Raw genomic sequence first — 16,309 nt, 5'->3', positions numbered from 1 at the left:
CATCCCTGAAAGTACTCAAGGCCAGGTTACATGAGGCTTTGAGTAACCTTGTCTAGTGGAAGGTGTCCCTCCCTGTCCTTGCAGTGGGGCTGAATCTAGATGATCTTCAATGTTCCTTCCAACCCTAGCCATTCTGTGATCTTGTGATTCTATGATTCTGTCCTGGCTTCATCTGCAAGAAGGGAATTTGAGGCAGCAGTTAGGACTGAGTAGTTGGCCTAGCCAGCTATTCCTCAGCTCCCTGGCTAAAAAGCAGACTTTCTTCCCTCTCCCCATGGTCATTTTTCTCTGTCCTCCACAAAGAGCCACAACTCAGATTAGGCAAGTGGGCTTTTTCCTCATGTTTGTCAGCTCATTGGGGATGCATCAAAGCCACCAAAGGACCTCCTGAAATCAGGAAATTGTGCTGCCTATTCCCCAGGCTCCCCACATGTTTTTTTCTCTGTCCTTTGTCCAGCTCTGTTGTTTCTCCTTGTTTTGTTATTCCTTTAGGAAAAAGAGGTAGACACAAAATTTTAACATGGGTGCCCCTTATGTATAGAAAAGGAGAGAGGAGTCATATTTTGGACTTGATAAGCCTTCCTTAGATCACTTAGATGTGATCATATGCATGGGTATTACTGCAGTAACCGTGTTTGATATGGTTACTCTTCCTTGATATGGTCCAATAATCAATTACTCTCATAGTGACACTTGTCTTTCTTGTGCACATTTTCTTATTTTTAAATCCAGCCTTTTTATTTATTGATCCTAGTTTAAGTTTTGTCCACTCCTGAGTTTTTGTGACCTGCAGGTTTCTGTAAAACTGAACACAATGGCTCTAGCACCCTCTGCATCAGAGGAACTGTGACAGTGCAGTAGAGTTGTTGTGCCTCTGATGTCAAGGGCAAGCTGTGTGCTGAGCACCTCAGGAAAGATGCTGACATGCAACCAGAAGGAGGAGTAGGATGAAGCCACCACCCATGGGGTCCTGAGTCCTTTGTGCTGAGGAAGAGATTGATCCAGTATGGAGCCCTGGTGTTTCTGTATTTACAGTCTTGAGTGAGCCAGCAGAATCATACATGGTTAAGTTTAACGATCTTGTTTTGGAGAGAGGAGAGGAGAGTTTGTTTGGTTTTGCTTTTTTGTTTGTTTTAAAACAAAAAAAGCGCTTTTTTAAAAATAGAATTTAAATGTTTAGGTTTGTAGCATATTTAGCCAAAGATCTGTATGTTTCTGAAGAAGCCTAGAGTTTTTTGAAACGTGCTTAGACTAAGCATACGTTTTATGCTAAATGTCTGCATAGGTATATACCATTAGTATTTGAAACCTGGTACAAAGTAAAAGCTGATTTAATCTCATGTCCTGGAGCTCTTTATGGTAGATGAGAAAAGAAAAAAAAAAAAAGGGGGGGGGGGGAGGGGCGGGGAAGAAAAAAAGAGGGAGACCTAAAAAGTCTTATATGGGATATAAAAATGTTAGTATTTTAATAATGTTGACCAGGTCACTAGAGCTACTGTAAGCAGTAAGGCTGTTATAGGAAGGTTTTATGTTTCAATAAAAAGATCCTCTTTGTTATTAGTTATTTAGATATTTTGCAGCTTTCCTTCTTGGAACTCAGAATGTGTAAATAGTCAGCCTTACAGACTTGTTTATTAGAGGGGAAAAAAAATGCTGTGAATGCAGGGAGGAAAGTCACTTGTCTGAGGGCTTAAAAAGCAAATTGACTTTGAGACCTCTCTTGTTTTTGTAGTTCCTATAAACTCAGCTAGTTACTGCTGTACCACTTGCTCTTCAAATGTTCATTCCCTCTGTCTTTGCCCTGAACTGAGCACAAACATCAACATCCTCCATTAAATTAGAGATCTGATAAAGCAGCAGCAGTCTAGAATTTAAGTGCCTGTTCACCCTTAGCCAGGCCTCATTGTAATGTTGAATCGCACTTCTTTTTCTTTCCTCCAAAATGAAGTAAATTACATAGAAGCATCAATAACTAAATAACAGTGCATGTCAAAAAACCCATCCAGAAGAACACTATGGAAAGCTGAAGTTTATAAATTACTAGGTTAAAGAACAAGGTTGCAGGAAAATAGATTGTTAGCAAAGCAATATTTCTCTTAAATGAAGAATATGTTTAGAAGCTAGGAGAGGTGTTTAACCTTTTTTTTTCTTCTTCTGCTTAAATACACCCTGTGGTTACCTAAGCTTATGTTTGAAGAGTTGGTTTCATTTTTCTGATAAAGACTAATGTTTCTACTGGATCAGGTAAATAGAAGCTGTCTTGCAGAACTGAAAAAAATAAATCTGAACCTAGAATGATTTTTGATTATACTTTAACGAGACACACAATTTCTGAGCCTGCTCACACTGGATGATTTCACTTGCTGCATCTTTTAAATATTCATGAAACTTGAAGCAGAAATGAAGACAGGTCTCACTTATCCAACTGTATACCTCATAAAACTCCTGAAAAATATTGTGAAAGGATTTATTGAGCTTTCAGAAATATGCAGAAGTCTAAAATTATTGTAGCCTGTATAAGCTTAAATCACCTCATGTCCTATGCCTTTAAAATAATACGCGTCTCCTACACATCTCTGCATATTTCCTTTCCTCTGGGTTTCTTCATCCAGTCATTTTGCAGAAGAAACCTGTTCTGGGTGTAAATCTGTGCTCTCTACTGAGGGAAACAGTATTTTCTTAGATCACATTTTCAAGGATGCCAGAATGTGTTTAGAGGATGAGTCAGGAGATTGCAAAAGGAAAAATTTCAGGGTTAAGATAGGTGAATTATGCCCTAGAGTGCTGACTTTTTGTGCAGTACTAGGCAATTTGTTTAAAATCCAGATTCTTATAAGCGAATTCCTGTTCTTACGACTGCTTGACTTCTTGACTTCTTATCTTATTTACTGAATGCTTCTAGAGATCAATGGGAACTCTTTTGAATAGGAAATGTATTATATAATATAAAATCAGAAAGTGGCCTCAGTTTTTTCATACTCTACCTTACAAATTAGTAAATGTATTTGACCTGACACTCTTTGTGTTAGCTCTCTCTTCCTTAAGGAAGTCAAATAAGTATTTCTGAAGCTTTCAGATACTGTGGTGATGAATGTTAAAAGCTACCAAAAACACCTCAAAAACAAAGCAAAACTGATAGGAGAATTTCCATATATTGGAGTTAAAGAATTGTGGTGCTATATATACCAAAGAAAATGCAGTTCCTAATTTAAAAGCATTTGTAGGCAGCACCCATTCTGTGTGCCAAATGAGATACAGCCCTGCAGTGAAATAGTGGCCATTTGACTTAAGCTCTGTGCGGTGCAGTAGAAGAAAGAGTGAAGTAAAATTGGTCTTTTGAGTTAAAGACCTCCCTGTGGATTTTTTTTCATTTGCAGCCTTTTGATTTTTCAAATCCCTAAGGGTTTCATTATTCTGGTGAACCGGTAATTCAGAGGGACTGGATTTTTTAGTACTTTCTGGCCATAAGACGGTCATGTGTCCTATCCCAAGTTTGTCATGTGTCTGTGCTCAGTTGGGTGGATGCTTTGGTACATTTCTCCCAAGTCACACTGCTCTTGACCCATCTTACACTGAACCTTGACACATCTTTTCCCTGGCTCTGATTTCTAATGTTTCTTCATGGTCTCCAGCCTGTTCTCACCTTTAGGAAGTTCACTGGTGGCATGTTTTGCTGAAGATCCCGGTCTGCACATCCTTACTCTCTCCTGTTGTCTCCCTCAGTACCATGCTGCCTCCCTATCTCTTTTACTCCATTAGTTCCCACCATGACCGGGCTGATCCCAGTGCCATGCCAAGTTCCACCATGGATCTTTAACTCCCCCAATGCCTGTGCATTGACACTGAAGATTTCTTCCCAGGTTTGTTCTCCCCGCCCCCGTTTCAATTCCCCATGAATTTGCAGTGACTTTTGGTGGATGTAGCATGACTGTGGAGCTGCCAGTCTGACTTTTTTTCTGGCGGTGACTCTCAGCTTTCACAGCAGAAGACAACAGGAATTTTTACCTCTCTTACTTCCTTATTTTACCAAGGAGATAAGGCTGTTCAGTCTCCTTCTCAAAAATATTGAAAAACATGTGAAGAAGCAGTTGGAGTCAGTAAGCACAAAGCACCATTGTTAATGAATTAAATGAGATAAAACTGAAGTAGAGTGATGGTGGGCTGAGATAAACACTCAGCCAATTTTCTGCCAAGGTGCAGGGAGTCTTTGAAGCCATTTTAGTGCTAAGCATCACTGCAGAAATCTAGCAGTTCTTTTTTTTTCTTTTTTTTTTTTCTTTTTTTTTTTGAGTTGTTGGCCCCTGAAAATAAACATAATGGGCTTTGAGGGAGTCAGTTCAGCCTCCATTTGGTGTCTCCCAACATTTGTTTTCCTCACTGGAAGATACAGTACTGTGCGTTCCCAGCCCCGCAGAACCGGTGCACGCTGCCATCTGCCTCTGCTGCCATCTGCTCCCCTGAGCTTGCTGCAGCCAGACACTGTACATGCCCTTTTTGGTGGCTGAGGCTTAGCAACAGGAAGGTTCTCTGCCCTAATACTAGGGTAGCATTTCTCTGGAGAAGACGGGAAGGTGGAGGTTTGCTAGGTTTAGCACACTGCTGCGTCTGCTTGGCACTTGCAGCGTTTGAGGGTAGTCTTCCTGCAGTTTGGCTGCCTTGCACTCTACATGGAAAAGGCCTTGTAGCAGAGACAGCAGGTGTTGCATTTGCAAGGTGGTTTTTGTTTTTTTCTTTACTGGCATATCTTTTTATTTTAAATTTACCAGCTCTTCCTTTTTCCAGTGTATTAGCAACGTTCCTTGACACTCAGCTATGTAACATTGCTTGGTTACATAGCAGTGATTCTTCAAGAGAATTAGGGGTTTTTTTGTTTGCTTTTTTGTTCTTCCTCCCCTGTGCATCTGAGTGGTACTCTAGAGTACCCTTGTACATAATTTTCTCCATGTCTTTATTTTTATCTTGATAAGCATAGAAATAAAATTTGGAGATACATGCAATAGCATGTACCCACAATTTCTTAGGGTTATCATTAGCTTGGTGTGTGTACACAGGTGTGTGTGTAGACATGTATATATAAAAATACATACTTTATATAATGCAAGCTCTTAGAAGAATCTCTTCAAAAAGAGTGCTAGGCAGTTTTTGCTGCAATAGTTAAACATTTGAAGAGTAGAGTCCCATGCATGGTTCTCATGGGCCTATTTTTAGTTTCTCTTATGGGAAGAATGGCAAAAAATAGACTAGGACCATGACTTTGGATTCAGTGCACACAATGTTTATAGGTTAGTTGACACAAGTGTGTGCATGTGTATGTGCTACAGGACTTCAGTACAACACTTCCTGTACATTCATCAACAGGACTCTCAGCAGAGCTACTGTAGTTTCAGTGCTCATAATGCTAATTTTAACGTGGCACTATAAAGTGTGCCATAGCTCTGAAGTGCTATTTTCAGCCTTGATTAGGGATTACCGACCTGAAAGATCTGTGTTTTTCTAGTGAGAGGCTTGCTTGAATTCATAGATGTCTTTCTGAATTTGCCCAGAGTACTTTGCTTCTCCACCTCTCTTCTCTCCTGCAGAAGCTGGGGTTGGGGGAATGCACAGGGTTTTGTTGCAGATGGTGCATTGATAGGCTGCAAGTACCTGTGCTGCATCTTTTAGACATGCATAATTTTGAACAAAAGAAAATGTAAAGACCCTTTCTGAATCCTTTGGTTCTTTGGTTCTTCCTTTCACTTGCTCTATTCCTGCTGATTTGCTAAGGTTTTTTGTGTGTGATTGGCTCAGTCTGGAAGGCTAGTATTTTGAAAGTTTAAATTGAAGTTCTTGTATGGCTACATGACTCCAGGACCCAGAATTCTTAAAGCACACTATATTCTGATGTGTGTTTTCAAATCATGACTGTATAGGTCATATATATATATATATATACATACACATACTGTATATGTACCTCAGAGACAGGTACATAAAAACCTGCTGTCTTTTGTCTAGGGGGGGGGGGAAAGCCCAAACAAAAACATTTAAAATGTTGAAAAATTTAGCAAACTAACTCTTGTAGCTATTAAACTTTCCATGGAAATACCTGCCTTGTATTTTCCACATCGCTTTCCATTGCAGCTGTTTCCTTACTAAATAAAATGTCCTGCCTTGTTAGTCACTTGCTAGCATTTAGAAAAAAAAAAAAAAGAATCTGAGCAAGGCTTGCCTTCCTGTGAACTTCACACTTGTATGGAGTTTGAAACCTTTAAAAGGATGGGGAAATACGGAAGTAAAAAGCTTCTTATCCCGACTCAGACAAAAAGGAAAGCAAAAGCCCCAACTTAATAAAGTGAAGCAAGAATTGAAAATGTTTCAAGAGTACCCCTCCCCTTTCAGTGTTACACCTACAGAATACCTGCAGTTAAAAACAAAAATCGTTGAAATATTGACTTGACTGGAAACAAACAATTAAAAGATACAGCCTTTGTTGTTCATCACTTACTGGGTGATAACATGACAGCTTTGCTGCTTACAGTGCATGAATTTGTTGGCATGGCTCTGAATTGGGTGTGCAGGACTGGATTGTTCAAGGCTAGGTTCATTGGTCGTTAAATGAACAAATCATTCCAGCAGCAAAAAGAGCAAATTTCTACCTTGCCATCATTTTTCCGCCCATCTCTGTCATTTTTGTTTATGGGAAAGGGAGTAAGGAGGAAAGGCAAATATTTCACTGCCCTCAGGACTGCAGGCAGATAAAAGAAACGCGCTGGTTGCTCCAGTCACAGCTCCAGATTTGGTCTTTTGTCTTTTTAGATTTTACTGTAGTTAACATTTCTCTCTTCCGTGTGGTTCCAGCACCATAATAACATGTAAATTTGAAAAGCCTTTCTTCCTATAGTTAGTGGATCTCGATTCAAAAACAAAAACACTGCAGAGATCCAGATTGGGGTGATATGGGTGGGGTAGCAGTTTTTCTTCTAAAAAACTGACTTAATCAGGCAGCTAGCTCCATTTCTGCTCAGATAAATGCCTACACCCGCTGCATCGCATGTGTGGCATGTCTTTCGTTTGCATTTTCTAAATGGATGAAATATTAGCAATAGGTTGCAAAAAACTGATGGTTGGCCTGTTAGAACTGCAGAGTTATTGCAAAAAATGAGGCATAGAACAAGAGTAGGGGGAATAAAATCTTTTAGCAGTCTTCCTCTAAATACATGTCTTTAATTTCCCCTCTTCTTCTAAGCCTAAAAACATCAGGAAGGCCCCAGAGCCCCCTGAGCAGAAGAGCAAGTTAGAAAGCCCGGCTTTCAGCACGCCAGCGAGGAGATGAAATCACAGAGCTCTGAGCGTGATGTGCTGTTTCCTCTCGCCCCCCTCCTCTCCCCTCTGCCAGCCTACATTTCTTGGCTCCCATCAGCTCCGAGCCTGTTAGGGTTGTGACGTAAATGACTCACAGCGAGTGACCCCCGTGGCAAACCTGTAAAACATTATACGGCATGAATAAGAAGTCTCTTATTAGGTCTGCAGCTGGCGAGATGCAGACATATGGCAGCAAAGATGTTTTGGAAGAAAGGCACGGCTTGACAAAGAACCCAGTCTCCTGATAAAGGTTTATACTGGCACTTTCCTATGTTTATAATACCATATGCCAGGGGCATGGCCTCTTTTTTTCATCATACTGTTGTTTGATTTTTTTTTAATTTTTTTTTTTAAACTTAATCAGCCCTTAGGTTGAGGAGTCTGAGAAGCAGAAACTTCACATCGATATTATTTTTTTCTTAGATTTCTCCGACTGCAGTTATGCTGTTGTAACTGCCTAGATACAAATCTGTTTCATATATAAACTGAAATAAGAATGTCAAGACGAATTGTTTCTGTTATGAGAAGAAAGTTTTATTTTTGACAATGTTCTCTGAAAAGACTCAGTATTGCCTCTTTTTTTTTGTGGTTTTGGCTGTTTTTTTGTTTTGTTTTTTTTTTTTTTCTCTTGTAGATATTCAAGCTTGTTTGCTTGCTTGCTTTTCCCTGTATTAGTTTATTATTACAGGATAGCATATGAGCATGGTTGTTTTCAAGGTTCGCTATTTTAGTGTGTTCGTAAAACCTCTTTCTCTTGCAGCTTAACAGCCTAACTGATTAATTTTTCCTAGATCTAGACGTCTAGGTTTTGGTTCAAGAGCTGCAGAATCATGTTCCTCTTTCAGTTTTTGTGTTGACTGGAACTTGAAATTATCATCCTTGACCTGTATTAGTCTTTCAGGCTGATTGATTAGTCAAATTCATATTTACAGTGGTAGCCAGGGAGATTTTTGGTTGAGTGTAACTGCTGGTTTGGGGTTTTGTTATTTACAGGACAATAGCCCTTAGGTTTCCATTTGGGGATCTGGCCCCGTTGTTCTAGAAACTGCATAAAACCAGGACAGAAATTTTTTTTCTGCCCCAGGGAACTTGCAGTCAAACTGAGTTTTGGCTTGAGAAAAGTTTTACCTTGAACTGTTTCAATACCACCCAGCCCCTCTATCTTATGCAGAGTATAGGAGCATAGCCCTTATATTGGGAAATTCCTTTTATAAAATGCAGTGAGTGGTTTTTCTGGCTTTTTGCAACTACATGCAGTGACAAAGCAACTCTGGCTGCTGAAAGCTGAGTTGTTGGTGCTGTACCAACTGTGTCCTCTTTAGGGCTATAAAAATTCTCCAACAGTACATAATCACCTTGGTGTAACTTTTTAGCAGTCAAGAGTTTGTTGTGCAATTCACTAAGGTAAAACCTGAAAATAAATAGTTATACCTTAGGAGATATGCTAAAAAAAAAATAAAATTAAAATTGGCTCTTCTTTTCACTTTTTTTCCTGACTCTCCAAGATAGGAATTAACCTCTCGTTTCATACCTCCTCCATACCTCAGGTTCCCATAGTTAAATCTACAGCTGTCTGAAATACACACACAAAATACCTGTGTTGAGAAAAATCCTTGGCAGCAAAATAACTTTTTTTATTATTATTGTATTTTAGTTTCCTCAGCTTTATCTGTCCTGTGATAGAAACAGCCTGCATAGTGATAAAGGACTGAATAGTTTTCAAGTTGCATTAAAACTACTCTGTTTCTCTGTGCTGTCTGATTAAAATTGCTGAGTTATTGTGATTACTATTTTCAACTCCTGGTACATCACAAGTGACACGCAGGATGCTTTTTATCTTCACACTCTTAAAGTGGGTAGAATTCCCCACAGAAGCAGTGGAGCACCCAGAGTGAAAGGCAGAACTCTGCTCGGTGTGCGGGGCATGGGTGATGCCTTAGGGACCCTATGAACCAAGCAGGTGACTGTATACTACTGTGCCATTGTTTCTTGGAATTTTTCTTAATAGAATAAGCTTCATTTCCTTGAGTTAAGGGGCCATTTCTGTCTTCAAGATAGTTTCTGTCCTGTCAGTGGGACAGCCTTTTTTGTCTGGTCTCAGCCAGGATCTGGCAAAAATCATTAGTTCACTCCACCTTGGTACAGCTAATCCTGTGAGTCTATTCTCCTCTAAAGTGAAGTTACAGCTTACTGTTGTTCCCATGGGGGCTTGGAGACTATTAAAGGAGATAGGTGAACAAGATTGGGGCAGCTAAATTGGCGAATTAATCACTGTAGCTTACTTGCTTAATTTAGGGATGGATTTTGCATACCTTAGTAGCAGTGTGGCCCTTTAAAAAAATCAACAACAACAACAAAAAAAGGTGAACACTTTCCTGGTCACTGAGCAGTTAGGTGTATCAACTAGACAAGAAGGCAAGCTGTATGCCCTATCCCTTGTCATATTTTCTTGACCTCCTTGGAGCAAAAGCAGAAGGCTCAATGTACCCTGTTATGGCCAGCATTATCTCTTTTGGAACACTGAGATTTGGTTGAGTGTGAGGTTTTCCATAAGTAATATTTAGTAATAATCTCTTTCTGAAGAGATGCCCTCCATTGTGATTAAATGCAGATTGGCATATGGAAGATATGTATTAATTAGAATTTTGAGAGTCAAAAGACTCTCCACGCTCTTATTAAGAGCTGGAGAGGAAATGTTTCCTCACTGGTGAGCCTATCTGCCTGCCCAAATGCTTCATCCCTCTTCCCCACCTTATTCAGAGAGGGAGCTTGTGCTTTTCTGTGGGAGAGGTCTTTACGACGCAGCCCTGGTCTGCCTGTTTGTGTAGCGCCCTTGTTGTATCCAGCCAGGCAAGACCCATACCCACTGCATGGGGTCTACTGACACTCAGCAGAGAGCCAGGGTAGCAAAAGTGGGTGAGCTACAGAGGTTGTGTTTGGCTCTAAGTCCACATACAGGGAGCATTGGGAAGGCTTTCTGCTGATATCTGTAAAAGTGAAATTCCTCCCTGGTATGAAATCCTGGACCTATGACTCCCCCACACATAGCAAAACAAAAACAGCCATCTGCTTGCCATGTTCTTAGCACATTTTTGGTTTAGGTTTGTTGTTTGGTTGGGTTTTTTTCCTTCTTTATTCCAAGAAATTTGACATCCTGCTTCCAACCTCTTCCTACTAGAAAATTAGCTTAGATGGTAATAAAAATTAGAGTCTCCCCCAGGAATAAATATAACTATCTCTGCCACATCTCAACTGTGAAGATGAAAGGGACAGAATCTATTTTAATGTGGGTCTCCCAGCAGAGGTGAGTCTGCACACAGGAGGAGGGGCAACTTATGCTGTACTGGCAGACGATGGCTGGCAAGGTGGGAACTGCAAATAAGAGAACACGCAGCCATAATTCTAAAGTCATTTTGCACTGTGTTTATGTGACAGGCAGTGCCAGTTAGTGAGCTGCAGTGCTTGTTCTAAGGTTTTAGAGTGGATTAAGTTTGTACCCCTGGACTAGGCTGCTTTTTAAGCACACATTACTTCGGTTGTATGAGCTCCTATGATATTTCCTCTTCTTCCCCTGTCTCGCCTTAAGTAACAAGATTGCTGCAAATTGTTGGCCTAGATACAGCTTGCTGTGCTCCCCAGTTTGTAGATCAGATTCTGACCTCATTCTGTCTCTCTGATGTCTACATCCTGTGAACTCTACTGGGTACTTCATCTTTATGGCTTTGCTCTTTGTAGGGGTTTCTTTACCATTCTGCGCCCATGGAGCTGTTATTCTGGGCATGAGCAGTGGCATGAGCGTGGCTGTTGAGTAACTCAGAATGAGCTTGACTTGCTGCTGTCTACCAGGTCTCTGGGATGTCTGGGCTACTGTGGGGTGATCCAGGAAGGAAACCAGGTTTCAGCGTTGTGAGTTTAACTATAGCCTGAGTGCTTGCAGGCTTGTGGGGCATCCCCCCAACAGGGCATCAGGCTTCCCAGTGAGCTGCTGTCAACTCCTGCCTGTGAATCTCCTGGCTCTCGCTTCCCTATGTTCTCCCATACGTGTGTCTTGTGCGTCTTGACCTTAGAAAGATTGACCGGCCTTTAAGGTCAGAAAATTCAGCCACTCTTTCTAAATCAAGAGCCATGCAATGACTGAATTTGTAAGGACTGTGGAGGCATTTCAGGAAAGATTTCCAAATGCAGCTTTTTGTTGTTGTTGTTTTTTTTCTCAAGCAGAAGCAGCCTGAATTTTTGTAGAAAATCTGTGAATGAAGTTTCTTTACCATAACAGCAGAAAAGCTGATTTAGGTCAGTAAACCCTTTAAAGCTTGAAGCAATAGTGGGATTTTTTTTCTCTGGATTTTGGTTGGTTTTTTTTACCTTTTCAAATTTTAATTTCAACAATCTCTCATAAAACAAAACTGGAATGCTCTTGTCCCTAGATATTGAAACAGAAGGTTCTGCTGTATTAATATCCTTGTGCATCCAGCCCAAAATCTTCAGTTTGTGAATAAACCTGGTTTTAATTATTGCAGCCAGGTCAACTGGTTGTTTCATTTGCTCACAAGCAGGTGCTCTTTGCATTCTAGGATTGAGAAATTAGTTCATACCTCTACAAAATGCTTCATATCAGTCTGAAAGCACTTTTTAATAAATAACCAGAAGTCTATTCATTGAATAAAATAAGTTAAAAAAGTAAACCAAAAACCTCATGTATTAGTGTGTAAGGACATAGAGCTACGATATCCAGCGAGTTCATCTTCAACTCTCACGCTCTTCAAATAAAGTCTTAGCATATATTTGTGCAGCAAGACAGTAGGAATTTCCATGCTAATCTGTACTGTTGCAATAACAGATATTTACGCAGTGGATAAGCTACTGGGTAAATTTTCACATGCTTTATGACCTTTCTGATGCTGGCATTGCCTAGTCTTCTCAAGTAGCAACTGAGATAATTTGGCCCTTGAGATAAAGAGGGAGAGATAAAGTTATTTTTAGCAATGGCTTGCTTTAGTCCTGGCATTTTGTTCTGTCCTGTGCATCCTTCTCACAGAGTGGAATGATGCAGCTTGTTTATTGTGTTTTACCATATCTCCTATGCCGGCTTTTGATACCAGGCAGAGCTGACGTTTGCCTTTCGGCAGCTTTCTCACCAACACGGGCAGTGGGGCTGTGTTCTGAGATCATGGATCAGCCATGAATTTTCAGTTTTCAATCTCTGTATTTAATTTTTCTCTTGTCTTCACAGTCTTCTCTTGTCTACCACAGTCCTGGTAGTTAGAAGCCTAATTGCTCTCCTAGAGAAAATTTATTTTCTTTTTATAATTTTTTAAAAAATTATTTTCCTATAGTTAAGATTCCAGGAACTGAAATTTCTAAGAAAACTTGAAATGCTGTGAGATACTTTGTCACTTTAGATATAATCTGTACAACTGAAGAAAATCAGCCTGTGTTCGTTCTGTAATTTACAATAAGAATATTTATTACTGTCATCTTAAGAGGTTCCAAATTTTTTCAGCTTATTGATAGTTCTACTTGTTGGCACTATCTCATTTCTTGATCCTGTGTATTTAATATTATGGAAGACCTTGGTAGCATTGTGTGTGTGGAGGCTGAACTCCACTTTTTAGTCTTAGGGCCAACAAGGTGTGGCATTACAACCTTTTAGTGGGGTGTTGCCTCACACGGAATTACATGCCTGGGGAGCTCCTGTTCTCCTCTGTGGCCATCTCTTTCTCAACACCACACTCCAGACTGCCACTGAGAAGGACATTTTCTGCCCACCCCAAATACTTCTTTGGGGGCACTCCTTGGTAAGAACTGAATTTCCTCTCATCAGACCAGCTCCTCAGTCCACCTTGAACTTTCTGACTTCCTCGTTAACCAACACGGGCACTATAACATGAACCGTCTCTTCTTGAAAACAAATGAAAATGCTGGTTCCAGGACTACACTGCATGTACTGGGGGGAGTAGGGCAGATGTGTGGGAAGAAAAGTATTAAGTTAGGAAAAATATTTAAGATACATACATTTTTATTTATATTCTATATTTAGGTATGAGAAGGGAAGTTGTCTTTTGTGGTTTTTTTTTGTTGTTGGCTTTTTTGGGTTTTGTTGGGTTTTTTTTCTCTTCTGCAGTTCTCTCAAGCTCATAAAGTGTCTTATTCTCAGCCTCTGTCTCTCTTGCCTCAACAAAGATTGCTGGTGACCCTGGTTCCCACTCAAGGAGGCCTTGTCCTGATAAAGCGACATATTGAGAGGGCCGAAGGCATGCATATGCAGGCACCTGGCATTCAACGTGCAATTGCTTATCTCCTGGCAGCATATTTGTGGAATATGGGTCTTGATACTAACAAACTAGGTAAAGTTCCATTATCTATGATTTACATTTCTGAAAATGGAAATACGTGGTAAAATGGAAAGTGGAAGAGAGAAAATAGTCTCTTAACTACTTGTGTAGCTCTTCCGGTGAACACTTTCATGTCAGAGATGCCTCACACATCTAAATCACTTTGTCTTGATGAATAAATGAGAAAGGTTAATGAGAACACTTTTTCATTTCAGCTCTTCATCCCTTCATTTCTGCATCCAGATGCAGAGCTAAGGTGGACTCAATGTCTTTAAAGTTTGGGGAAGATTCAGTCCCGGTCTGGGGCACAGCTATTGGTTTTTCACTTTGTTCATCATCTTCTCTAGCAAAAGTCCTTCTCACTGGGGAAAGAGGATTGCAGGATGTCTGCGTGTTCAGCCTCAGACACAAGGGGAAAACTTTCACTATTTTTGATCCTGTGAGGTTTCCTATCTTTCCTGTGCTTTCTTCAAAAGGACGTTTGTTGATATTTGAAGCCTGTCGTCTGTCTGATATTTAGAGGGCTGAACAGTTCATTTTCAGAAACAGCGATAAGATCTCCTGGCAGCTGAACGAGAATAATCCTGTTCCCTGGTGTATCCCCCAAAAAAGAACCTGAACATAAATAGTTGATCAAAATGAAGGCTATGGTCTGATCCCATGAACTGAAGAGATTTAGTTGCTATTCCCAGTTTTGCAGTGTTCTGCTGGGTGAATGACTCAGTTCTCCATCTGTAAAATGGAGATAATTTTTTTTCTCACAAAGGTCTTGTCTGAGTTAAGTTTCTATGGTAGTCTGGAAATAAGTGCTCTAGAAGAGGTTGCTGCTAGGATTTTTCTGCTTGGCAACTGATATACAGTAGCAGGAAGAGACTCAAAGCCATTTTACAGAAACTCAGACTAATTGTGTGTAACCATGTCTTCTGGAAGACCAGGCTTGTTTTAGGCATAAGAGGAAGAGTGAAGGACAACATCCAGGCCATACCAAATTTTGTCGTTAGTATTAGGGGGTCACCAATGTATCTATAATCGATGCAGATCTGGAGATCTCTTTCTCATAGTCATAGGACCAGATGCAAAAAGCTGTTTTGCACTTAGCAGTAGTTTGTGGTTTTTTGTTTTATGTTAGTGTTTTAGTTGCTGTAAATAAAAAGAGCTTTCCATCTGGACTCTCTTGGTTAGGGTAAAGTGGTGCATACTATTGTCTACTAAAATAACACTTTGAATCAAAATAGTATTTTTACACAAGTTTAACATAAGATGAAAGAAGCATTTGTGACACAGAAAGAGGAACTTAAATTACTTTTTCAGCAAAAAAGAAAGGGGCTGAAAACATCGTAATGAGATTAATAGAACAGAAAGCTCTGATTTCTGAGGGAGTGATGAACAGCTTGTCATAAGAGGAGGATATATTGCTTTATTTGATCTGATTTGGTTTAGAAGCATGTTTCAGCAATGTGCAAAGTTAGATTATGCAAGAAAAACAATTCTGAGGAAAAAATGGTGGAGGGGGAAGTAGTTGCTCATATAAAAGAAAGCAAATTTCAGAACTTTCTATTTGGAATAAGTGGACCTTTTTGATACATAACTTTTTTCTTTCTTTTTTTTTTTTTTTTAACCACAGAAATGCTACTTAATTTTGTTGAAACCTGTTTCTTAAAGGCAGATGTGTCAAAATGATCTTCAATGGAAGATCAATAATATTTCAGCAACTTTTGTGTGACTCAGTTTTTAACTGAACCAAAACTGGGGAATGGGGCAGCTACACCTTTCTCAAGCCTGCTTCTTCAAGGTCAGCCTTTCTAGAACGGGCTCCTCTCCTCTCTGTCCTCTTCTGCCTTTCTTTCTCATTCTAAAATGCCACCTGGTATGTCAATTTGCACTGTGACACCTCTGCATAGGGTATATTCTGTGCGTCTTTTACACCGTGGTAGAGACTGCACCTTTTGTAGGCTCTGGTTTTGCTGTTGGCGGTAGTGTGACACTAGTGAAATATGACTTGGGTGACCACATGGAATTAAAGGTTGGCAGATAGCATTGCGTGGGGACGTATTTTGTTATATCCCTCTAAACCAACATGCATTGTGCTATTGCTGTAAAAATAATACCTTAGAAGCAAAGCTTTTAAAGAGTCATACCAGTTTAAAAGGCAGGATTTCAAACCACGGAAAAACCAGCAGCCATTGTGAAAAACCTGTTTCTACTTTGACTTCTAGAAATCTCCACTGAAATTACTCCCAGTAGAGGGGATGAAGCTGACTTCAGATTCATCTCTGTACATCATAAGCCCTGTATTCATCTTCTTGGCTTTTGCCTGTTTATATCCAGCATCTCTGCAATCCAGATGGGGAAAAGCACATGTGACAGAGTGTGTATGTGATTTGGAGCAGCAGATGGGTGCAAATGACAAACAGTTGCCTGTGTAGGCACCTACCTAGAGATTAGTCAGTCCTGCCTCTGTGTGCTGTTATTCTGTTCCTATGCACCGTTATCAAAGAGGGCACTGTCAGGGTTCCCATGACTGAAGCTTTACGTAACTTGACAAAGATGCTGTGCAGGCATCCAGATTTCAGTACCTTTCAGTACTGATGTCCATTTGTGATGTGCCTTCCATCTAAGGAAGCATTGATCATATT

At 40.1% G+C, this 16,309-nt stretch overlaps 1 protein-coding gene across 1 annotated transcript in view; it reads left to right on the top strand.

The window, feature by feature from the left end:
- The window catches only part of PDE3A (phosphodiesterase 3A), a 165,316-nt gene that overhangs the window by 39,281 nt on the left and 109,726 nt on the right, over positions 1 to 16,309 (top strand). The window lies entirely within an intron of this gene.

This window comes from Apus apus, chromosome 1 (genome assembly GCF_020740795.1).
Source record: "Apus apus isolate bApuApu2 chromosome 1, bApuApu2.pri.cur, whole genome shotgun sequence".
NCBI lineage: Eukaryota > Metazoa > Chordata > Aves > Apodiformes > Apodidae > Apus > Apus apus.
This window is presented reverse-complemented; position numbering and strand designations above follow the sequence as displayed.